The following is a 25826-nucleotide window of genomic DNA, read 5'->3' on the forward strand; positions in this document are numbered from 1 at the left end:
CCGTTGGGGTCCTGCGACGGGCCTCTGTTGTGGAGCTGTTCTGACGCTTGCCTGTTGGACTTTTAACTGTGCAGCTGCTGGCGGGAAGGGGCCGGGGCGGTGGGGGCGTTTCAGTAAGTCTTCAGCCAAGTGTCAGCCGTCGGTTTTCGCCGCTTCGCCCTAGTTTTCCTCCGAGCCGGTGGCTCGCTGCCTTCACTTTCTCATCAGGCAGCGCGCAGGGCAGCTAAGCGCGGTGGCCTGTGGTGGGGGAAGGGGCCGGTATGGCGGCGGCGGCGGCGATCGGCAGGGCGTGCAGCTATGGCGCCTTCCGAGCGGCGTGGCGAGGTGATGGGGGAGGACGCGGTGCCGGGGGCGCCTCCTCGGGGTGGGGGGTAGGCGGTCACCGCTCGTGGGCCCGTCTCCCGTGGCAGCGGGCCGGTGCGGGCAGTCCCCACGGGAGGCGGTGCCCTGCATGTGTGTGCAGGGAGGGCGGGCGTGCTGCGTCCCGGCCGCCTTCGCGCCGGTGAGAGCTCCCTGTGGCGAGAGCAATCTGTTCCCCTTGCGGCCAGCTGCCGGCCCGCTCTGGGGTCATAGCGGCGGGGCTGCCGGGGACGCGAGAGAGGGCGCGTCTGTGCGCCGGAGGCGGCTGGTCGCCGTCATACGTGGGTGTCTGTACACACGCGCGCTGTATTTTATAAGCCCTTGCACTGATTTTTCCCTCCACTGTATTAATTCCAGTGTGGAAAAAGTGCTTTGCTGTTTGTTGGACTCAGCTCCATCTGTGAGACTCAGCAATGGCTACTGTGGCACAATAATAAATGGCAAGTAATTAACTCGAAAACAACCCTTGGAGAAGCAAGAGCTGCTCTGTATGTGCGTGGATCAGAACACACCACAGTCGCATATATTCCCTTGTCTGTTCAATCGCTCTGGGTCCTACAAGAGCTAGATGAGAATTCTGTTTCATATTTAAACAATGTCAATGGGACTTTCCAAACAAATATTTTTTTAAAGCCTGTATTTTGCTAGGTAGCATGAACCTAGTTGCTCTTGCATGTGTTATTCTTCTCCAGGGCAGGAATTATGATTAATACCTTGTGAAATAACTAGCTTTACACTTGCATTGTCATTAGTGGGCAGGGTTGCTGCTGTCACTACTTATGAATTTCCATGTTTGTTTCTCCACATGCAGTAAACATGTACTTCATAAATGGCCTTTAGGCATGCAGATCTCACTCATCCTCGCCGGGTTTGGGGCAGGCCAGCTGTGCCTTTGCAAACCTATATCACTCATCCCATCAGAGTAATTTGGGCGGTAATGTAGGCCTTAGGATAATGGAGTGAGGTGGTTTGCTTTGTAGTTCAAGTATTGTTTTCTTCCCATTCTGTCTGCCCTTCTCCTCTTATGTCTTCCTGGATATTTTTAATTGATAGGAATCTAAATTTGTTTTCTAGACTTGCTGAATTCCTCAGTAGCCACGTCTTTCTGGATTTTAATCCTCTGCAGTCACTTTTCAAAACTCTAACCTCTACTGGAAAAAATAATACATTTAAGTATACTGAGGAGGAAAGGCGAGCATGTATATCTTTTCCATGAAGGGTCAGAGTTGGCTTTGCATTTTTCCTTCAAAAGCTATGGCTAGAAAATTGTCTTTTGGTGAAGGAGAAATGATACTGTATAACTGAAAACTTTTGCTGGGTGGCATTTTCTAAATATATAGTTAATTTTTATATAGATTTTTTTTGACCTGCGTCCTTCTCGTTAGAGAAAATTTAAGTCTTTTCAGTATACAGTGTATACTGTTTAAGCAGTATACTGTATAAACAGTGAATACTGCTGAGGTTTTGACACAAACTTAAGGCTGTGTAGGTGTAGTTACTGCAGTGCCAGGGGCACTTTAACCTTTGTATTGCTAAGTACCCTTCATTTGCAACTTTCCTGCCTGCCTTTCAGCAGTTCTGTCCCCTTTCACCCAAGCTGCCCTGGCACTGTTGCAGAGCCTTTGGGACAATATTTTCCCCTTTTTCTCATGCTGTTGTCCTTATGACCTTGCAGCTGTGAATCCCTTTGGTAGGTTCTCCTGGGTAGCAACTGGTAGGAGCAGGAAAAAATTCTCTTCATCTCTTTGCTTTCCTCTGGATTGTTGGCATCCCCTAATGATAAGCATTTTGGATTCAGCTAGCCTGCATGTACCCAATGAGGAGTCTAAAAGGGTCCTGATGAAAAGTACACGTGTACTGTGGGAACTTCTTACAGGGGGAAATCTGCAGTGCTGGAGACAGCTTTGGGATACATGCTATGTCTTTCTGTCTCCTTTTGTTTTCACTTTATCTCCAAAGCGATTTCTGTCGTTGGAGTCATTGTATGCCATCAGCTATGCATCCCGCTAAAAAATGTTGGTGAACCTGTCTCAGAATCCCTTATACAGCCCAGGTAGCTTGTGTGCACTTAAGTTCTAGGCAAAAGTCAGGATGAACTAAATTAATGCCTGTGTGTTCTCAGGGAAAGCTGGTGACCGAGGTGGGAAGAAAGGCCAGATTACATTGGTAAAAGTGTATTCGAGGTTAGTATTAGAACACCTGGAAGCTGGGCATGTTTTTTGCTTTCATCAGAGGATGTCCCTTCTTTCTCCTCCACCATGAAAGGCAAAATAAAGTTCTCTAGGTTTTTGTAGCTTCTACAGTCCTCTAAAAACTTCCTTGCCTCCACTCCTAAAAAAAAAAAATTTAAGCAGTTAATGAATTTCTGGTCTCTCTTCTTCCTCAGGGCAGTCTATAATGAAGTTCTGTAGCCAAACTGAGCATTTGGGAAGGTTTGAAAGCAGGCCAGTGGTGTTCCCTTGGAGGAGGGAAACATTTTTACTGTCTAGTCACAGAGTATATCCTAAAGAAAAAAATTTTGTGCAGTTAGGCCAGGAAAAGTAAAAGACTGCAACTGCTCCTAAATAATTTATTAAAATAATCTGTGCCTTTTCAGGTGTGACCCTCTAGCTCCTTCTCATTTGCTTACCTTTGTGTTCTGTGTTTAGCCCAGGAAGATAGTGAACCTTTCCATGTGCAGTGATTTTTAAATGCATGGTTTTAGCTTGAGAAATTAAGTTCTTTGCATCTAAAATTTTCCAGGGTAGCTGGAGGATTTTTTGTAAAAGCAGTTTGTATCAGCGCAAAGATTTAATTACTACATGGGCCTTTCTTGACCACTTATGAGATGATGTGACAAAAATAGTAATGATTTTGAAGTGTTGTCTCTGTTGTGATTGTTTGTATAGAGTGCGTTATTTCTGTGCATAACAGTTTCATTTGAATAAAAAGCAGCAAGCAAAATGTCAAACAGAGAAACCAGGCAAAAAAAAACCCCTTCACGGCCCATTAGAGGCTAAGTTAATAGTGCTTGATATCTGCAGAACTGCAATCTGGAATTTAATCAGAACATCTCTGTTTCCTTGTACATAAGCCTTTTGAGAATGCTGTGATTATTTCAGCTTAGAGCCTCCCATAGGTATATCTGGAACTATACTTGAGCAATTTTTCCAAAGGTCTAATTATAACCACACAATAAGCATCTTGATGGCTCTTTTTAAAAGGTTTTTTTTTGCAGTGCAGTTCTTACTGGTGAAACCAACTTCATGCAGTGTTTCTTTCTCTCAGCTATGGAACTTGAGTAAGAACAGTTTTCAGTATTTAATTCCTGTGGAAAATAATTATAGGAGTAGAGGGGATTATTACATTGTTGCCAATTGTTTAAAAAAAAAATTAGCACTCAGGCTTGCTGAACACTGCATTCGCTAGTAAGGTAAATATGTGGATGTCCCGGATGCTTACTATCTTTCAGAATGTTAGGTGATACAGCAAACAAATGGCAATGCATGTCAATTTTGGGCATTGTAGGTGGTGACAGATGCTGCACCCTGTGCATAAATCTCCTAAAAGTGGCATGTTAAACCTGTATGTAGCTGAAATAAAGGTTAGGAAAGTTATAATGAAACAGGTATATTAAAGTAGTAGACTTGTATATGAACGAGGGTGAGTGTTAGAAAGAAATCGATTAGGAATTTAAAGTTTGCAGAAATTAGACTGTTAACCCATTAGGTTTACTTTTCCACCTGTCTTGAGATTCACTCTTCTGTTGCAGCTTGTGAGAAGAATGAAATGGTTTTATGGATATATCTATATTTATACTTCTATATAATTTTGTATTTAGCTAGCAAAGGGCAACACTTAATAGTCAGTGCAGGGTTTTAATTGTAACATTTGTAGCAGGGAAGTAAGTATCACTGGGGAGTTAATGTTAGTGCAGAGCATGACTTAAATATAGTAAGCATGGGGTTTTTTTCTGCTTTGTTGACATGTCTTTTGCTGGTGGCAAGACATCAGTCCAGCATTCATGACCTGCCTTGCTTTTACAAACTTTTCAGTTTTGAATAGCTTATTGTAAGAGACATTTTAAATTTTAAATAAAAGTCCCATCAGGGATGTTTGGAGCATGCGTAGGGAATGGAGGATGTGATGCATTAACTGTACAGTACTTATATGTCAAAATGCTGTTTTACTGAGATGTGACATTTCAAAACTGTTTATATTCTATAAATATTTTATTCTTTGCTCTCCTTTCAAAGTGTCTGTTCCCTTGGTAGCAGTATGTGTAGAGGAGTGTGTGGGTATACTTTATTAAATACCAGCACTTGGTGTTTCAGACTTCAGGAATCATGTGGGTTTGGGAGGTTTTTTTTGCTGTGTCTTCCTCCTCCCTCTTTTGCCCTGCTGCAATACAGAGACCAAAACAGTCTCATCTCCCAGTGTCCAGAATATGGTCAACACAGCCCTAGGCTTTCCTAGAGATATAATTTTGATTGCCAGCTCAGAACTGGTATTCTCTCACTGCCAGTATTAAAAGTATAAATTGCTCTCACTTTCAAAGAGATTGAATCCTTAAAGAAAATAGGAGATTTGTCACTGGTTTCAGTGAAGTCTCACCCTGGGCTTTAACAACTTTTACAATATCTGACTATTACAATTCATTATAGTACCTTTTTAAAATAATGTTGGATTGCCAGACATCTTGAGATCAGTTGAAGATCATCTGACCTTTTTCTATCACACCAGTGTTTATTTGGCTGCTTCTTTGTCTTACATTTGACTTTTTTCCTCTTCTGTGCCCCAGCCCTTCTGTCAGAATTTTATTTCTGCAGCAGTTATTAATCTGATTCCACTGCCTCTTGATTCTTCTTACTCTTGTCATTTTGTCCTGGTTTTATTGCCTCTTTATAGACTTTTTTCAGATTTCCATCATTGTTTTACTCCTACTTTCATTAGCAAAAAAAAAAAAGGTTACCATCTTCTGAAACTAACAACCAAAACAAAATTGCATTGCAAATATTTTTGTTAATGAAGTAAACTGTCTAATACTCTCTTATGTTTTGTTTTCCAAATGAATGTATTGTTTCATAGGAAGAGAATTTAGAATATGCTTTTGTATTACAGAACTGGGAAAGAAACCATCACCTCCCATGCTAGAAGTCCAGAGGACCAATTCAAACAAAGCAATGACTTTCTCACTGTAATGTTTTGATGTACGTTTGAGCCTGGCCCAGACAGTTAGTGGTGTTCCTGATGTTCTGAATCTTGACCAGTTATTTATCTCATTTTAGCTAATAAAATGTTGCTTCAGTAGATAACTCAAAGTGAATGTCTGTAGAGCCAGTTTAACAAACAGGATATAAGAGGGGTGCTCAGCGATGGCAAGGCAGAAAAGCTAAATTGATTCTTTGCATCATTATTCACTGGAAAAAGAAACAAGAGATTTCCGTATGGTACCCCTTGGTGGTGATGGTGGTAAGAGTTAGCGGATATTTCTGAAATTAAAATAACTGTGAAAGAGGTTATGGGACAAATCTGCAGGATGATCGTTAGCAGAATCAGAAACTATTCACAAAAGAATTCTAAGAGAACTCCAGGATGAAAAAGATGAATTACTAATAAGAGTGTGTAACCTCCCCTTTGAAATTGATTTGGTACCTGAAGGGTGGAAGGTGGTAAAAATGGCACCAATCTTTTAAAAAAAGCTTGATAAAAATATTATGCATGCCTTTAGTAATGGAAAACTCAACCTTACAAATCTGTTGGAGCTTGGGTGTGTTTGCTGGTTTGTCTGAGAGAGTCAGTAGGATAACGGTGATCCAGTTAATGCACTACATGCATGGTTTCCAAATAGCTTTTAGCAGAGTTCCTCACCACAGACTTTTAAGAAGTTCAGCAGATGCGGCATATGAGAGGAGGTCGTGGTATGTTTAAATAATTCACTGAAAGGTAGGGATGAGTGTTGGAGCTCTTTTGTCAGATGGAGATCACCAGTGGAATTCCATAAACAGCTGTACTAGTTTGCATGTTCATAAGCTCACTGGAAAAGGGGTTCAGCAGCAAGATAGTTAATTTTGGTGATGGTATCAAGTTATTTAAAGTAGAAAAGAAATGCTGACTGGACATGAGTGAATGGGCAATAAAATGGTGAATTAATTGCAATGTAGATAAATATAAGGTGATGAAGTTCTAAATCCCTTCATATCCAAAAGACTAAATCACAACTGGAGAAGACTGGTTCAAAGGGGAGGAGGGTCACCATGATTACTATAGCGATAGCTGAGTAGGCTGGAACTCCTCAGTCTTGAAAAGGCTTCCTGGAGAAGTATGAGAAGTCTGCTAGATCACATGTGGAGTGGATAGGAATTGACTTTCTCTTCTGACCTGATAACTATGCCATGGAGCTAATAAAAGGCAGGCTGAAAATAAGAATACTAAAAAGCACCTCGTTCATTATGTGGTCAGTAGTAGGTGTGTGGAACTCCTTACCAAGGAATGTTGTGGATGCAAGATGTTTACATGGTTCTGAGGATATCACCCCTACTGAAAATAGTCAGAGACTGAGAAACTGCAGAGGACAGTATTGTACATATTTGCTCACTTTTTACTCTTCTGCAGGCAGCTGTTTGTAGTGCTTGGTGGAGGCAGAATACTGAGCTGCTTAGGGCACTAGCCTGAACCAGTGCATCTGTACATAAATGTCCAGATTTTCTTTTCTCATTTTTCTCAAAAAAGTATTAAGACCTAGGAGTTGTTATGTCTTTGTATTAAAAGAAGCTTATTCAAGGAAATTATCAGTAGATGGGCTTATGTATGTGAAAAGATCATTTATAGGGCAACAGGAAGTATGTGAAGTGTGCCACTTCAAGTCATGTTTGAGGTATGAAAAAATACGTAAGTGCATGAAGAAGATGGAATTAGATTTTGCAAGTTATTTTGAGGCAGTTTCCAGCTGTAGGCAATTAAAGGGTGCAACAAGGGAAATTATAAATACTGCCACACAGTGCAATTTTAAATTAGTTGTAGATACATGATGTTATTTTTTTAAAAAATAAATTCTTTAATTGCATGCCATTCCAAAAGATAAATACCTCACATAATTTTAGTGACAATTATTCTCAGATGAGCTGTTAATTTAATCTTTTAGATTAACAGTTTGTCATTAAATGCATATTAAAAACAAAACAACTCAAAACTTGAGTGTTTATAGAGTTATTAACACTATGTAGTTCGTATTAGGAGAGGCTGCTAGTTCAGTAGCAGTTTGAAGTAAAAGGAAGTGTTTGGGTAGTGACTAGCATATTCTATGTGTCTCATACTATGACTAACTGATATGTTCTGCATTCTCTGTGATTTTAACTAGAGAGTTAAGAATCTTCTATTCCTATTTTTTGCTGCCTTTTTTTTTTTCTCTAGGCTGCTTTTTATTTTGTGAAAATTAATAGTTTTTCACAAAATTTTCATAATGGAGTTTTATTGTCAACTTTAACTTTTCGTAGAAGTAAATGACAATAAATTCACCTTTTAAGGCTACTTTCGAAGGAACTTTTTAGAACTTCCTGCTATGTTACCCCAGTTAACTGAACTGATTGTTATTTGCCTAGAAAGAGCTGACTTCAAAAAATGTATTCACAGAATCACAGGTTGGAAGGGACCTCAGAGATCATCTAGTCCAACCTTCCTAGCAAGAGGACAGTCTAGACAAGATGGCCCAGCACTCTGTCCAGACGACTCTTGAAAGTATCCAACGTGGTTGAGTCAGCCACTTCCCTGGGGAGATTATTCCAATGGTTGACTGTCCTCAGTGTGAAAAATTTCCCTCTCGTGTCCAGTCAGAATCTCCCCAAGAGCAGCTTGTGTCCATTCCCCCTTGTCCTCTCCATGTGACTCTGTGTAAAAAGGGAGTCTCCATCTTCTTTGTAACTACCCCTTAAGTACTGGTACATGGTGATGAGATTCCCTCTAAGCCTCCTTTTCTCAAGGCTGAACAAACCCAGTTCTCCCAACCTATCCTCGTATGGCAGACTCCCCAGTCCTCTGATCATCTTGGTGGCCTTTCTCTGGACCCCTTCCAGCCTGTCCACATCCTTTTTGTATAGAGGGGACCAGAACTGTACACAGTGCTCCAGGTGTGGCCTGACAAGCGCTGGGTAGAGTGGGATAATGACTTCTTTATCTCTGCTGGCAATGCCCTTTTTGATGCAACCCAGCATCATGTTGGCCTTCTGGGCCGCAGCAGCACACTGTTCGCTCATGTTGAGCTTCCTCTCCACCAGGACCCCCAGGTCCCTTTCCAGAGAGCTGCTCTCCAGCCAGGTGGATCCCAGTCTGTGCTGCGTTCCCAGATTATGTTTTCCCAGGTGCATGATCTTATACTTTTCCTTGTTGAACTTCATAAGGTTCTTGCTGGCCCACTCTTCCAGCCTATCCAGATCTCCCTGCAGAGCAGCTCTCCCTTCTGGAGTGTCTACTTCCCCACTCAACTTGGTGTCATCTGCAAACTTCATCAGGCTACACTTGATGCCGTTATCCAGATCACTTATGAAGATATTGAATAAGATTGGGCCCAGTATCGATCCCTGGGGGACCCCACTAGTGACAGGTTGCCAGTTTGAGAAAGAGCTATTTACCACCACCCTTTGGGTGCGGCCCATCAGCCAGTTCCCCACCCACTGCACAGACCACTTGTCTAGACCGTAACACATCAATTTCTCCAGGAGGAGACTGTGGGGGACCGTATCAAAGGCTTTGGAGAAGTCCAGGTAAACAATGTCCACCACCTGCCCCATGTCAACCAGGCAAGTCACTTTGTCGTAGAAGGCCACCAGGTTTGTCAAGCATGATCTGCCTTTAGTGGAGCCAGACTGGCTTTTCCCAATCACGTGCTTCAATTGACTTGTGATGGCCCTGAGGAGGATTCGTTCAGTAACTTTCCCAGGGTTTGAAGTAAGGCTAATGAGCCTATAGTTACCTGGATCCTCCCTTGAGCCCTTCTTGCAGGTAGGGGTAACATTTGCCTTCCTCCAGTCCTCCGGGACATCCCCCGTTCTCCGTGACTTCTCAAAGATTATGGAGAGCGGCCTTGCGATGATGTCAGCAAGCGCTCTCAACACCCTCGGGTGAATGTCATCAGGGCCCATGTGGGGGTCAAGCTCGTGTAGTAATTCATATACTAACTCTTCCTTCACTGATAGCGGGTTGGTGTTTGGGTCAATCGGCAATTTTGTTCCCAAAGCCTGGGACCCTACAGTGCTGGTAAAGACTGAGGTGAAGAAGGTGTTGAGGACCTCTGCCTTTTCTGCATCATTGGTGATTGATTGTCCTTTTCTGTTTAACAGTGGGCCTACGTTTTCCTTCTTTTCTGCTTGTGGTTGACATGTCTGAAGAACCCTTTCTTGTTATTTTTTATGTCTACAGCCAGTTTCAATTCAATTTGGGCTTTTGCTTTTCTGACTGCATTTCTGCACTCTCTGGCTATGCCCTTGTAGTTCTCAGCGGATAATCCTCCACTTCTCCATTTCTGGTGTGCTTCCCTTTTGGATTTGAGTAGACCCAGGAAGTCATGGTTGAGCCATGGGGGCCTCTTGCTCCGCTTACTTCCTTTTCCTTTGTAGGGGATAAATTGGCTTTGTGCTTCCAATAGAGAGTTCTTGAAGAATTCCCAGCTCTCACTAGCTCCTTTGTATTCCATGGAAGCCTCCTATCGAATCCCTCCCAAGTGAGCCCTGAGTGCGCTGAAGTTTGCTCTTCTAAAATGAAGAATCCTTGTCTTAGAGCTGACCTTCAGCACACTCAGCAGGATCCCAAACTCCACAATATTGTGGTCACTGCAGCCAAGGCTATCACTAACCAAGATATTACAGAGCAGGCTTTCTTGGTTTGTGAATAGCAAGTCCAGCAGTGCCTCCTTCCTGGCTGGCACATCTGACATTTGTATCAGGAAACAGTCCTCTATACATTCCAGGAACTTGGTGGATGACATGCAAGCTGCCCTATTGTTCTTCCAGCGATGTCTGGGTAGTTGAAGTCACCCATCAGGACCAGGTTCTGTTGGCCAGAAGCTTGCTTTAGTGCCCCAAATATCGCTTCGTCGGCTTCATCAACATGGTTAGGAGGTCGATAGCAGATGCCCTCTGTGAGGTCCTGCTTGGAGATGACCCCTTTGACTTTAACCCAGTGGCATTCGATAGAGCAGTTGCAATCACCATAGTTGACTTCAATACATTCAAGGTGTTCCTTGATGTAGAGTGCGACTCCTCCACCTCTTCTACCTTGCCTGTCCTTATGAAAGAGCTTGTAACTGTCCATTGCGATCCCCCAGTCGTTTGAGGAGTCCCACCATGTTTCAGTTACTCCTATGATGTATTGTTCTTTTGTTGATACTGGATGGTAATAGAACATGACAAAAATCATGCTTATGTTCTGCTTTTAAAATCTAGCTGGAAAGATTGAATTTAGATGTAGTTTAGGAAGAGGTAGAATTTAAATTTTTTAAAATTCTATTACAATTTTCCAAATAACATGTTGAATAATTGATTTCAGGACAGTATAGCCCTTTTTAGTTGGTTGAATATGCACACTGTTTGGATTGATTGATTATGTAAGTAGGAAAAATATGGATTCCTTACTTGGATTCTTCAGAACCACCCCTCTGCTGGTCAATAAAAGAAAGTATATCTTGCTTTCATTGTTGTAGGTAAGCACCTGAGCCTTAGCAGTTATAACATGCTCCCTTTGGCTAATAGAATAGCAACATGTCTACGTTAGCTGAGCTACCTGGCAGAAATGCACCACCATGTATGCTATATTGAAGTAATCTGTTCTGGAGATAAGAGCATGTGTAACTGGCTAGCTTGTAACATCAAATCCAGAGGGCCATGAGGAAGGTACTTCTGGAGGTACATTCTCCTTTCAAGGTGCCAGAGTAAGTCAGGTTCACGACTTTGCAGAATCACAGAATAGTTGAGGTTGGAAGCCTCTGGAGATCATCTAGTTCACCTTCCCTGCTCAAAGCAGGGTCAACTAGAATAGATTACCCAGGACCATGTTCAGCGGAGAGGAAAAAAAAAAAAGTTTTCTTATATTCAGATGGGATTTTTTGTTTTTAAATTTACGCCTGTTGCCTCTTGTCCTCTCACTGGGCACCAATGAGAGGAGCCTGGCTCAGTCTTCTTTATACCCTCCCTTCAGATATTTATATACATAGGTAAGATCCCTCCTGAGCATGCTTTTCTCCACGCTAAATGGTCCCAGCTCTCTCAGACGCTCCTTTTATGAGAAATGCTCCAATCCCTCAATCATCTTTGTAACCCTTCACTGGACTTTCTCATAGAAACATACAATATCTGAAGTTGGAAGGGACTCATAAGGATCATCAAGTCCAATTCCCTGCTCTTTGCAGGACTACCTAAAACTAAACCACATGACTAAAAGCATCATCCAGACACTCCTTGAACACTGACAAGCTTGATGCCCTGACCATTTCTGTGGGGAGCCTGTTCAAGTGACCAACCACCCTCTGAGTGAAGAACCTTTTCCTAATGTCCAATTCTACAGTATGTCCACGCCTCTTGTACTGGGGAGCCCAGAACTGGACACGGTGCTCCAGGTGTGTCTCACCAGTGCTCAGTACAGAGGGCAACAGTCCACCTAACGCAGCCCAGGATGCTGTTGGCCTTTTTTGCTGCAAGGGCACATTTCTGGCTCATGGTCATCTTGGTGGCCGCCAGGATCCCCCAGGTCCTTTTCTGCCAAGCTGCTATCCAGCCGTTCAGCCCCCAGGATGTATTGGTGTATGTGGCTCCTCCCTGGGTGCACGACTTTGCACTTGACTTTGTTGAACTTCATAATGTTCCTGTCAGCCCATTTCTCCAGCCTGTCAAGGTCCCTCTGGATGGCAGCACGACCCTCTGGCGTATCAGCCAGTCCTCCCTGTTTTGTATTGTCCGCAAAGTTGCTGAGGGTACACTCTGCCCCACGTTCCAGATCATTAAGCAAGATATTGAACAGGATCATTGGGCTGATTTCAGATTTGGTTTTCATAGCATGTAGTATTTAATGATGTATATATTTATCACTTTTGATTGTGTCCAGGAAAATTATTGCATGTTTTTCTGCTAGAACAATATTTCTACTTTTGGAGGGTGCATTCTCACTGCATCAGCAATATTAGAAGCCTTCTACCCTTCTTTTCCTTGTGACGCTTTCTATTGCAATATTTCTTCCCCTTCTGCAACTTGCTTTATGCTTCAAGACAGAAGGTTCAAGTCTGATTCGCTTTGGAAAGTAAGCTGTATGAGTAAATAGTACAGTTTTTTCTTCTGGTATGTATGTTTTCAGGAAATGCTGTTTTAAAGAAGAAAATGTGCTGTATATAAACACCTGTCTGTCTTCATTCTCAGGGTTTTCTTCTGTGCCAGTGAAAGGGAGTTGCTGTTCGTATTCTAGCCTGGCATGGGCTTTCCAGACACGGTGTTCCATCTCTGCCCCCTGGAATGTGACAGTTGAGCAACGGAGACAAAGCAGTTTCTTCAATACGTGTAAGTCTCGAGTTGGATTAAAATTATTATCTGTAGTAAACAGAAGTAGGAAAGAAAATTTTGCTCTGGAGAGATACAGTCATGAAAATCTATGTGTTATAACCGTTTGTATCTATGCGAGTTACATATCTCCTGAAATTATAGTTGCAACTACAGCAATTGACGGAAGTGCATGAACAATGTCAGTTTATCATCTTTTAATAGCAAGCAAGGGCTTCATTTATGTTACAGTGAATCCATCTAATATATTTCATTGGATGGAAGGAGGAAACACCTTCCCCTCTGTTTCCTAGTCCTTTATTGAAAGCATAAATTGTGTGTTTATGTTCAAAATAATTTTTGAGCCACAGGCTCACCTGTTCGAGGTGTGCTGTCTCAAAATGAAATAACTAAAATGCAATACTGTGTTAAACAAAGGCTGTCGATAATGTCCTGCTAATTGTCTGGCCAGCTGCAGTATTTTCCTCCAGTCCTGAAAGGAATTACACACATGCTTAACATAATTGGGAAATGATGGCTGTTTAAATTCACTCTTGGGACTGTGAGCTGAGGTGGCTGAGGAGCCATTCCACTTGTTTTGCAGTTCCTTATCCTATCCCATAGTGGAAGAGAAGGAATAGTAAGAACATAGTCTAGGGAGGACATAATGGCAGCAGTTTGAGAGTCACAGTTTTTGACTGTTTATAAGAGCTCTGCAAAATTAGGCTTTCAGAAATGGTGGTGCCATCCTATTTTTCTCAACAGTGGAGAGGCAGAATACTGTATTTGCTTTCTTTACATTTGCTGAAGAAGTGGGGTTTAAGCAGTCATGCTGGCTGTCAGTTTGTCTTACCCAGTTAACTTTGACCATTGACTGATTTCAAACAACTGAGGGTAGAGAGGTCTCAGAAGACCTGCAGAAGGTTGCAGTGTGAACAAGAGGCTCTGCCTGGTAAAGGTTTTCTAAGGATGCCAGCTGCAGGAAAAATTCATTCACAACTTTTTCTTAGGCACCCAAGCAGTCACAAGCTAAGAATGTGTAAGGAGCTAATCACTGTTGTTATTTTGTTTATCTTAAATTTAAAATATAGTGCTGCAAGTGATTGCAATGTGATTAAATTTTGTAGGTTAGACGTTTCCTTAATTATGTTTACATTCGTATTCATAAAGTCTAGATGAGGTCTGTTTTACCAGGAATTTTGCCAGCTGTCTTGTTAAATGACTTAATTAAAGATGTTTGTAAGATGAGTGAATTAAAAATGTTTGTTGTGATCGCATCATTGTTTGACTTAATAAAATTTTAAACAGGTTGTATTTAGGCAAACTACCTAAAACTACTGGCTTAATTAATAAGATGTAACAGCTTGGAAGTATTTAAGTATACCTCCTTTATGTATTCAGCAGAGACAGTAGTCATCAGATTTGGAAGACTGAAGGTTTCATATTTCAAAGTACAGTTATTCTAAGAAGAGTTTCTTTTACAGAAGTCAAACCCAAAATCTTTAAAATTCAAATGAAGTAGATACTAACAGTATAAATCACTCATATCCTCTAGCAGTGCAGTTGCTTCAGAAGTGGTAACATTAAAAACGCAGATATGACCATTTTATGTGAAACAATTATCAGGTAAAATGTCAGCCAAATGACAGTCCTTTGTGACTGAGAAAGGTGACTATACTTTTCTATCTCTTTAGTGAAGGTTTACTTCTCTTCCATCATACTTTTAAACAAACATATTAACATGCTCTTGGTAGTAGGGTCATCTGTACCTTCAACTTAACTATTAAACAAGTTTAACTCATTTAAATAGAAGGAACTGCAGTTATCCTAGGCAGTCTGTGATCCTTACCCAGATAGCTGTCTCCTGCAACTCTAAGAGAAACAAACACAGGGTTTTATTCTTGTCCAATGACATGTTTCAGTGAGTTTGTCATGAAGTAATATAAAATGATCTTGTTATTCCAGGCTTAGCTTCTGTTCCTTCCTCCCTCCTTTCCCCTTTCCACCCTCCTCACTATGGAAAGCAGTTCAGTTTCCATTTACTTAACAATTTCACATGCTTATTTAGATGTGTGGAAAGGCCTGAGGTTTTTCAGATCATGTTTAAAAAATAAATAATTTCCTCTGCAAAGTCTTACCTCCTTTTTCAGTGCGTCTCAGTAGACCTGGTACTTGCAGATAATGTGTGGCTTGTGCCTGTTTCAGTCCAACTTTTATCTGAGACAATAGGGCAGGTCTGTTTCCCGTACTTCTCAGTACATTTATGTGCTCTTACGTGCAGGCACACACACTGGGGAAACGCCACCAGTCCAGACTTTCTGAACAGATGCTTGAGCTTCAGTTGTTCAGAAACACTGATAGGAAGTGCTGTATGTTTAATGGAACAAGTATGTATCTATCTGGCCTGTAGGTGAGGAAAATGTGGGATATAGACCATCTAAATTTGATAGCCACAGAATTGGGTTGAAGTATATGGGCTGTCATTCCTGAAGGCAACAAGAGGCACACAGATGTGCCATGAATACTGAAATGATTTGGCTGTCTCCCAGCCATAGGAGTTATCTTTGACCCCAATTGTCCAAACCAGCAAGCACAATTTTCTCAACATTCGTTGTGTATCCAAGTGTATGTGAGAATAAAGAACTTTTATTTGACACTGAGACTATATAAAAATTAAGCTTTCCTACTCACAGTATTGAAAATCCATTAGTAGTCCTTGGGAAGAAATGAAGAGAACCTAATTTCTGTGTTGCTAGGTGATGTTTCTTCTTAGGTTAGAATACAGAATAAGGAATATGATGGTTTTTCAGAGGTTATAGAACTAGAATGTTACAATCAAGGGAGAATCATTTAGACCGACAATATAAAAATCATACTCAGAGTAATACGTTTTGTCTGTAGAGGCTTTGATTTGCTTATGGAAGCAATTGTACTCAGTATAAATCTGTGTTTGTGTTCTGTGTTGGAAACAGCGGTTCCTGAAAGCCTGCTCCTTAATTATATCTTATATTAAATTTTTTTAGTCCTATGTGAGTTTTCTTTGGATTAAATTATTCAATTCTTCTGCCATTCCTAATTTAAGAGTCAGAGTGAAAATATGATTTTTTTTTTTTCATTTTTAAAGAATTGAGCACTCCAGGTAAATAATTACTGAGCTACCACTTTTCATTGTCAGTAGTAACATATGAAGAGTTTTGATGTTTCAGTATTAAGGATGTAAAGACCTCCAAATATACAACAGCTTGCTTTTTTTTCTTTTTTTCCTTTTACAAAGGCATTGAAGAATAGTTGGCTAATTGGCTTTAGTCAGAAAAAGGGGAGTGAATATTAAATGCCTTACTTGTAGTTAATTGTACTAAATGCCTTAATTGTACTTAATGGGAGGGGGGGCTATTTTATTGGGTTTTAATTTGTTACTGTTCAGTGTAACTTTTGTGAAGGCACTTGGCCTCTGGTTTTTATTTTGTTTTGAGGAAATGAACCAGGACAATGGTGTTTAGCTTTCAAACCTCACTGAAATCTCTGTTTTCCATATCCATCTGGTGACGCTGAGGCCAGCTTTGTAATAATTATTGTTTATTAAAAAAAAGCTGTGAATTAAAGCTTTAATAGTCAAAGCAACCTTCAAAAGATAGTAGCATTTACAACAGCATTATCATCTAACTTAAGGTCCTGGGTTTTTAATAAGAGGTTATGAAGAAAAAATAAAATTTCTCAGATGTTTGTCAGGATAATTTACAGCAGTTTTGGTTCTTTGTTTAAACTAACAAATTTTTAGTCTGTTAATGACTGGGTTTGTAGCTGGATTTATTCAGGATTTGAATTGTGATTAACCTGAAAATCCTATGTCTGCAATTTCCTGCTGGCATTGTGCTAAATTGCCAGTTTTAAAAAATGTGAAATCCTAATGCCAAGTGTACTTCGAAAGCATGCTCGAGGTTTGCCGTTAGTTTGAGTTCTTCACTGTGTCTGTGTAGCAGTATGAATGCATCTTTCAGGATAATATATTCCAGCTCCAGAAGTTTTGTTGTACTATCATAATGCAATAGATCTGTTTCTGGTTTTGGGGAAGCTGCCCAAAACTTTTGCATGCTATCCTATGGCAGTAATATATTATAGAGACATCTTTTTGCTGCCAAAAAGTTTTCAGACATGCCTAAACTAATTCTGTTCAGCAATCCACATAACAAGAACTTTTGCATTTTTTTATGATATTATTAAACTTCTATGAATAAGCAGGTAGCGCCTAAAGCTTCAGCCTTGTATTAGCAAAACCAAACAGAAGCCAGAAGGTTTGGTAGTAGATGAGGGTTTTTTTCTGGTTTCAGTATTCTGAAAATCCAGCTAGCAGTGAGAAGTAGAAATGAGCTTAAATTTTCAGTGGAAACATTTCATGTATGGGCAGTTCTAATTTTTAGTTAGTGAAGTTCATCTAAAACTATCTTGTATCTGTCCCATGGTACTTCTCTTACACGGCCTCAGGTTCCTCTTTATGGCCTTGCAATAGACCTTGTCTTTCTCAGACATTTTCAGTGTCCAGATTCTTGCAGTTCCACAGTTAGATACATCCTGCATCCAAATTAATTGACTCATTAATGCGCTGTCTAGACTGAATGCTTTATATTCTTTACTACTTCCTAGGTTTGAATAAAGGCGCTGTAGAGCTAACATATCCTCAGAAGATATCTTAAGAGGGTTGAGGCAGAGTTGTGAAAAGGAACACATATTTTAGTAAAGCAGCCCCTTTTTTAAGTTGTCACTTCGGGGGAGAAGGGGAGTTTTTAATCTTCTCATTCTCTTTCAGCAGAACTCAATACCAGATATGCATTATACACTTCCATTTAGAATGTAAGGGGTCTCTTTTGCAGTTGAAGAAGGTATTTTGAGTGTGGTCATTTAGGAAACTTGAGAGTAATCCAGCACTATATCTCATTTCTTATGGGTCCATGCTTTTCTGCTTGCAGACTGGGATTAGACAGGGAGTCAAGAAATGGTTATGTCACATAATGGCAGACAGTCGCAGTTTGGATATAAAGGAAGTAGCAAGGGCAGTTCTAATTTGGGATGAATGCACTGATTTTGACGAAACTGCTTCAGAATCTTGCCTATTATAAGTAATCCATCCAATATTAGTATGCCATTGTTCCACTTTTCTCTCATAAAAAAAATCTATTTGTATTATCATCTGCACAGTATTCCCTTTTGAATTGTGGAGGAGAGGATTCAACCTATTAAAATAATTAAATAGTTTCCGTAAGTATCTTTAACCAGGCTGAGTGAGTCTTGAATTCAAGATTCCATTTGTAAAACTAACAGAAAATGCTCTATCAGAAGCATAACTTGTCGGGAATAACTGGTGATATGGACTGAGTTGACAGTCTCTGAACAGTATATGAGTTCAGTTAAAGTTTATGAAGGGATATAAAATCAGACTCCATCTTTGTTTTGGATGGTTCATTTCCATTTTGGAATTAAGTATTTAATGTAATTGTGAGATTGCCTCTAGCCACTAGTAAGTATCGCACTTGAAATTAAATGTTCACATGTGCAATTGAAAGTGACATCTAAATAATTTGCTTCATGTTTGATTCATGTTCAGCCACTGCAGTGAGTTGTAGGTTTTACTCTTAAGACACTGCTCTGTGTACATTTTTGCCTAGCACCTTTATCTTAAATGCTGTGTAGTTAAGGTTATTGTTATTAGACACTTTTTATAAGACTGTTGAGAGGGAAAGTAAGACATGGTAAGGCCCAGATTTAAAAATACAGTTGAGCACTCCTTTTCCTGACCTAAGCAATTTAAATTGCAGTTCGTTGTCAAATCCTCGAGGGTTAGCATAGTTCATGTAGGCTGCTCTGTGCCAGCCTCTGTCCTAGGAATCTTTTAAATACTAGTGAGGAGGGGGCTGGAAACAGAAAGCTCTTTCTTGGGAGTGTTTTTTTGGAATGGAATTAGTGAAAAAACAGACAGACATATATTCTTGCAGAAGTTGGGTTGGGTTGGAAGGGACCTTTAAAGGTCATCTAGTCCAACCCCCCTGCAGGGAGCAGGGACATCTTCAACTAGATCAGTTTGCTCAGAGCCCAGCCCAGCCTGACCATGAATGTTTCCAGGGATGGGGCATCTACCACCTCTCTGGGCAACGTCTTCCAGTGTTTCACTACCCTCATAGAAAAAAAAAAATTCCTTATATCTACCCTCCATTAGTTTAAAACCATTGCCTCTTGTCTTTCTGCTACAGGCCCTGCTGAAAAGTTTGTCTACATCTTTCTTAAAAGCCCCCTGTAAGTATTGAAAGGTTGCTGTAAGGTCTCCCAGGAGCCTTTTCTTCTCCAAGCTAAACCACCCCAAGTCTCTCAGCCTTTCTTCATAGGAGGGGTGTTCCACCCCTCTGGCCGTTTTCATGGCCCTCCTCTGGACCAGCTCCAACAGGTCCATGTCTTTCCTGTGCTGAGGGTTCCAGAGCTGGACAAAGCACTCCAGGTAGGGTCTCGCAGAGCAGAGGGGCAGAATCACCTCCTTTTGATATTGATAAAGATTCGCTTATCTCACTTTACCCTAACAATACTGTGGCATATACCTCTGTCGTAGAACAAAAGCCCCAAAGTGAATGAAAGTCTGCTTTGTTAATGGCTGTGAAGGACTATGTAGTGTTGCCAAATTTAAGTGAAACTAGGGGAAAGGTAATTCTGGCAGAGGGAGATCACAACCACCAACTCAAAGACCACCCACTCAGGAAACCTGCCAACCCAAAAGGTTAAGGAAGTAAAAGTCTCAAAATCATAGTGGGCATGCATAGTCATTTACATGGTAGGTGAAGAATTTTAACGAGTCATTTAACAGAATAATAATGAATATGTATTGGATTATTAATATCTTGTGTATAAATAACTGTTAGTTTCTGCCAGTGGTGTGCTGGTTTGTACCTTGCACCCATATCTGTGCATTTACATAATAAAGGAAAATACCTTGGCTCCATGTGTTAAGTTGGGCAATGCACACCAGGTAACAGAGCCAAGTTTTTGGGGCAACACCTTTGTCTGCTGCCACGCTTCTTTTGATGCAGCCCAGGTTATGGTTGGCTGTCTAGGCTGTGAGCACACATTGCTAGCTCATGTCTAGCTTTTCATCCACCAGTACCCCCAAGTCCTTCTCCGCAGGGCTGCTCTAAATCCCTTCATGCCCCAGCCTGTATTGGTACTGGGGATTGCCCTGACCCAGGTGCAGGACCTTGCACTTAAGTCCTGCAAATCAAGTAGCTTTTGGGTCTGCAGATTCCAGATGGGTGTCTTGACTACTGAATTAAGTTAAAGGACCCTTTCCTTTGGATGAAAGGATCACCATCACTTCCTTTGCCTTCTCTCTCCTGTCCTGAGCCAGCTACATCTACCTCACTCCCCTTGCAAACTCTTCCTGGGCTTTCTTCAGGGAGCTGCTGGATCAAGCACCCATTACGCTGGCAACTATCACTACTATCAGTTTTTCTTGCCGTGTTGTCCTTGAGCAGCCACATGAGGTAGGCTATAATTGACCTGAAGTTCAGATTTCTCTTATACAAACTTTTAAACGTGAAAATTATTTCATCAGATAGTGTATGTGAGATATTACATTTATCCGGCTGTGCTGGCTGTGGATAGCTAAATACAAACACTATTTTTAAGCCATTCTACAGTCATTATTTTTTGTGTATTTTTAAAACAGCTGGAAATTCATATTAGTGGAATACCTCGAGTCCTTCAAGGAAGTTTCCTTTAAACCAAAATAGATTTAGCATTAATTTGAATTAAGAATTCTAAGTGTTAGTTGTATAAAATACAAAAATCTTCTCATCTGTTTTTAACTTTGGGTAACTTAATGACCTGATTGTTTGTTGTTGACTGATAGAGAAAAAAGCTTTAAGCTCAGTTCTTTAATAGATACTATTTCAGAATGTGCTTGCAAAGGAGCAAAAAAAGAAGCTGCTTCTATTGTTCTTCCAGTCTTATTGATGGCTATGAGTTCATTAAAAACCTGGAGTCTCTTTAACTTACACTGGTTCTTGGTTTTTTTGTTTCTACTTCATTGTGATTTTTGTCTTTGTAGGCCTAGTTTATGTGGAAAATAGGCTCTTTACATATTACTAATAGTTTTCAGCTTAGGTGATTTCTGTACTGTAGTTGTGTTCTGTAAGCTGCAACCTGTATATGCATCTTATATGCCTTATTAGGGAATAGATGCCTTAATAGGGAACCTAGAATTTGATGTTGAAAAGCTCTTCTAGCATATGTTGCCACTGGAAGTTTTGCTGTGGCAGTCATACCAGTGGTTGCCTGAGTATTGAAGTTTTTATTATAGACACAGGCTTAGGTTACTGTTCTCACCTTGGCTCTGAAGTTTTGAGAGTGAAGGCACTGTTTTTTATTCTTTGCTTCCCTAACATGGAACGTAAGGAATTTTTTCTGCTTACATGAGTTGGCTCAGAAAAATCTTGTTCTCCTCCCAGTTCTGTTACAGGAATTCTAGGCTAGGTTTTTTGTGCAGGTGGTCTCTTGGCCACCTGATTATAATTGTAAATCAGTTTGCTTCTTCAGGTGCATAAATGAGATTTATTTAGCTAATTGATATTTTAGGAGCACTTCATGATAGAAGAACTGAGCCAGCTTGAGGTAGCCATGCTTGAGCTAGAGGTTGGAGTTGGTGAAATCCTGTGCTGCCTTCAAACCTAAACAATTTTGTGTTTCTAAAGAAGACCGAGACACACTTCTCTGAGGTGTACAGGCAAGCAGCAAAGGGCAGTGAACACAAGTTTGGTCAAGGAAAATTCTGGTTATGCAGTAGGAAAAAGTTTTTTATCGTGAGGGTGCTTTAACACTGGATCAAGGTGGGGGCTCCAAATAGGTTGTAGAAATTCTTTTACTAGAGATATTAAAAATATGACTGAGCAACTCTCTGGCCATCTTCACATAATCTTGAAATTGAATTTAGCTTTGAGGTTGTCTCTGCTTTGAGTGTGGGATTAGATCAAGGGCCTCTTAAAGTCCATTGTAATGTAAATTTTTCTGTGAATCTGTGATTGCAGTGTATTTTACTCTTTGTACAGTGTTGAAGATGGGGAGTTGAATTTCACTAAAATGTACAAGGTGACACAAGTAGAAGCAACAATATGTTTTCGTAACTTCAAATTTAGTGACTTAGTAACTTAGATCCAGTGTGGAGGGTGGATTGTGTGTGTTAGGAAAAAAAAATAAAGCATGAATCCCTTGTTCTTTAAAACTAATGGAAATAAACCATACACATGCTTAAGACTACAAATTATTGTGAATTTTTCAGGCTGTTTTTGTAACTAGTTAAAGCTTAAGATCAGAGTCTCAGAAATTAATGAGAGATGCCACTATTCTCAAGATTACTGTACCTAGCAGGAGAAAAAGGGCTTCAGAAGTCCAGATGGAGAACTTCCCACCATGACGGTGCACTGTGCACAGCTAGAGAAATTGTTGTTATTTACGTGCTGCAGCACTGGGGCCTATGCTGTTCCTTAAGTTGATTCAACAAATTCACCGTTCAAGATATTTAAGGATCACTCACCATAGTGAAGATGTACTGAATGTCCAGTGCTGCTTTAACTGTTCAAATACTGTGAACAACTGCATGTTGAATGTACAGTTGCAGAATTTTTATAAGAGATGCACAGTTGAAACGCTGCACACAACCTGTCAGAAGAAAAGCATTGCTTTTAGGGTGAGGAGTTCTGATGGCCACCTGGAAACAAGAGTGTGCAGAGTGTTTGTGTTCTCTAATTTCTCTAAATAACTTTTTTCCTGAATTGGCATGTTTGTCTTGCTCTTCGGTAATTGATTCTGGGCATCTGGTGATTGTGTAGTAGCCATGAAATTATAAAAAACCCCCCTCGTTTAGCATGGAAATTGTGAATGGAACCCGAAGTACCAAACAATCAATACATAGAGGCATCTTATTGGGACATTTTGTAGATTGATGTAATTTGAACACTGGTTCCTAAAAAATTCTTAGTTGTAAATTTTAATTTTTTCCCATAACGGAAAGGTACGTAACTTACAAGGACAGTGTTAGAGTGATTAATTTTCTGAGATCATCAGCAACATGCAGGTTAAACAAAGTACAGGACTTTCAATTTTACAATGATTCAGCACCCTGGCATGTGGCTGAGGCTTCATTTAATGGTGTAATTCACCATAACTAGCAGGTTTATGCATCAATCAGTTCTACCAGAAGGTAGCTGTTACTAGATATGTAGCTTTACCAGAAGTTTGAGAGTTTTGATAAGATTTCTGAACAGCATTTTAGTTATTGCGGTCTTCCATTTCACAAATGGAGGAAGTATCTGACCATAGTTCTCTTTGGCTTTGGAGCCTTGTTTTGGTTAAATTGGTAGAATAATGACAAAATTTGTTGTGATCCGTTATCAAAAATAAGAAAGTATAGGTTAAAAGCCAATGCTTTTTAAAACCCAAGGTTTTTTAAAAAATTAACTACTCATGGGCCTTTCAGGCTTCTGAAGAAAGCTGTCGTTTTACAAGGAAAGCCTAATGTTTAGTACTCCTGTAGTTAGGTCTGACAGAGAGGGTTGCAGTTGTCTTTTTGGAGAGATCATAAAACCCAGTTTAACTGGAATAATCCAGCTCTGCTTGTACCTCAGCAGTCTCAACACTTAATAATTTAATTTCATCATGTCAGTTCAGTGCCATGTTAAAAAGTCTTATTTGATGGGGTATTGATTTATTGGCAGTGGAGTTGTCACTGAGAACTTGTGTAATTTAAAAGTGAGTGGATTACTGTGTTTATCTTAATACCAGTATTAGATACTGGCTATATAGTCAGAAGTGGAGAAGGCCCTGGGGGTGCTGATTGACAGATGGCTGAACATGAGCCAGCAGTGTGCTCAAGTGGCCAAGAAGGCCAATGGCATCCTGGCTTGTATCAGGAATAGTGTGGCCAGCAGGAGCAGGGAGGTGATTGTGCCCCTGTACTCGGCACTGGTGAGGCCACACCTTGAATACTGTGTTCAGTTTTGGGCCCCTCAGTACAAGAAGGACATTGAGGTGCTGGAGCCTGTCCAAAGAAGGGCAACAAAGTTGGTGAAGGGTCTGGAGAGCAGGTCTTATGAGGAGCTGGGGTTGTTCAGTCTGGAGAAGAGGAGGCCTTGTCGTTCTCTACAACTACCTGAAAGGAGGTTGTAGCGAGGTGGGTGTTGGTCTCTTCTCCCAAGTTACTAGTGATAGAAAAAGAGGAAATGGCTTTAAGTTGCATCAAGGGAGGTTTAGATTGGATATTACTGGAAGAGTGGTTAGACATTGGAACAGGCTGCCCAGAGAGGTAGTGGAGTTGCCATCCCTGGAGGTGTTCAAAAAAATGTGTAGATGTGGCACTTCAGGGCATGGTTTAGGCGGCCTGGGGGTGTTGGGTTGATGGTTGGACTTTATGATCCTAGAGGTCTTTTCCAACCTTAATAATCCTATGATTCTATGAAGTGTTATAAAGATTAACTTCATTATCTTTCTGGACTCTCAGCATATCCTGCTTTAGAAGGATGACTTAATACTAATTGTTCATGAACACTGACAGAATGACCTCTCTCTCTCAGCTTTGCCTGTTCAGAACAAACACTGAAATGCAACTGTCAGTAGTGAAGAATTTGTTTATAAGCTATCTAGGACATGAACAGACTTTTCACTGTCTAATACAAGGTTGCATAGTTCTTATCGGAGATGCGTGTCCTTAAAATGTTAGCCATAACAGTAGACTTTTGAAAGTACAACTATGTCAGAGAAGAGTGAGTATGGATTTGTTTTTAACATCTTCTATGATGTCAAAATCTTGATGTCAATCATGTCTTGTTCTACAACTGGAACTCCTACAAGGCGAAATTGTACAAATAAGTGCCATATTGTTTTCCCTACTCTCATCCTATTTTGGCTATACCTAGAGACCAGCTCTGAGGACAGGCCCATCATTTGGTTTTCGTACCTTTTTAATGCTTGGCCTATTCTTTATCAGTCCTTAGTGCTTCCAGTTCTGGTGAGGTGGTAGAAATATGTGTTTTTTCTAAGAACTTATGGAGCCTATACTGTTTTTTCAGAAGTGTCTTTCAAAACCAGCAGATACTGAATAGGAAAACTGTACGTTACAGTAGTGTCTTAGAGGCGTAATTTTAAAATTGTAGAACATGAGAAAAACCTTGCATGATCAGACCAAATGTCCACCTAACTGAGCATCCTGTCTCCAACACCAGCTGATGCTATGGGAAGAAAGTAAGAATTGGATGAGCATGTAGGGATGCTTCCTTAGAAAAACCTCACAACCTTCAGTGATTTGTGATGTGGAATTTTTTGAACGTATAGCTCTAGGTGGCTTTTTCTTCTATGAATTTGTTTGGCTACTATTGAGGCCCCATGTAAATGATCTGACAAGAGTGTGTTCTCTTTTCTGTAGATGGGTAAGCATGTGTTCCTCAGAGAAGGTAAGATAAGGTCAAGGAAATGCCCTCTGCACTTAAGCATAGTGAGGTTTGTGAGGCTTGGTTCCTAGAGGAGTTGATTTTTAAGCCTTTGACCTGCCTCCAGGAAAAAATGTCTCCTTGTGGTTATTAAGCAGTTGAGTTTAGACTGTGTAATTTATCAAGCAATTTGTAATAGAATACGTAAGCAGCACATTCCCTTTGCAGATGCTCTTTCATGTTTCATGGGTTTTTTTGGAGATGGTGGCAAAACTGTTGGTGTCTGGAGAAGGAAAGACGTTGAAATATCATACCTTTTATAGAATTCACCTGCTAATCATAGAATCATAGATTCGTTAAAGTTGGAAAAGACCCTTAAGATCATCAAGTCGAACTGCTAACCTATCCTCAAGAACCACGTCTGCCCTTCTTTTAAATACCTCCAGGGATGGAGACCCAACCACCTCCCTGGGCAGCCTGTTCCAATGTTTGACAACACTTTCGGTGAAAAAGTTTTTCC

The 25826-nt window shown here is 40.6% G+C and overlaps 1 protein-coding gene across 7 annotated transcripts in view; it reads left to right on the forward strand.

Moving 5' to 3' along the window:
* Window positions 1-229: 229 nt before the first annotated feature.
* The window catches only part of LOC142055067 (syntabulin-like), a 47385-nt gene continuing 21788 nt past the window's right edge, over window positions 230-25826 (forward strand). For 4 of the 7 annotated variants that reach the window (XR_012659795.1, XR_012659796.1, XM_075088505.1 and 1 more), the window contains exons 1-3: window positions 238-324; window positions 718-800; window positions 12738-12875. The gene's annotated coding sequence lies outside the window, so the exon portion shown is untranslated. Of the gene's footprint in view, window positions 325-717; window positions 801-12737; window positions 12876-25826 lie in introns of all 7 variants that reach the window. The other 3 variants (XR_012659793.1, XR_012659794.1, XM_075088504.1) reach the window with 1 other exon arrangement.

Source organism: Phalacrocorax aristotelis, chromosome 3, assembly GCF_949628215.1.
Source record: "Phalacrocorax aristotelis chromosome 3, bGulAri2.1, whole genome shotgun sequence".
Classification (NCBI taxonomy): domain Eukaryota; kingdom Metazoa; phylum Chordata; class Aves; order Suliformes; family Phalacrocoracidae; genus Phalacrocorax; species Phalacrocorax aristotelis.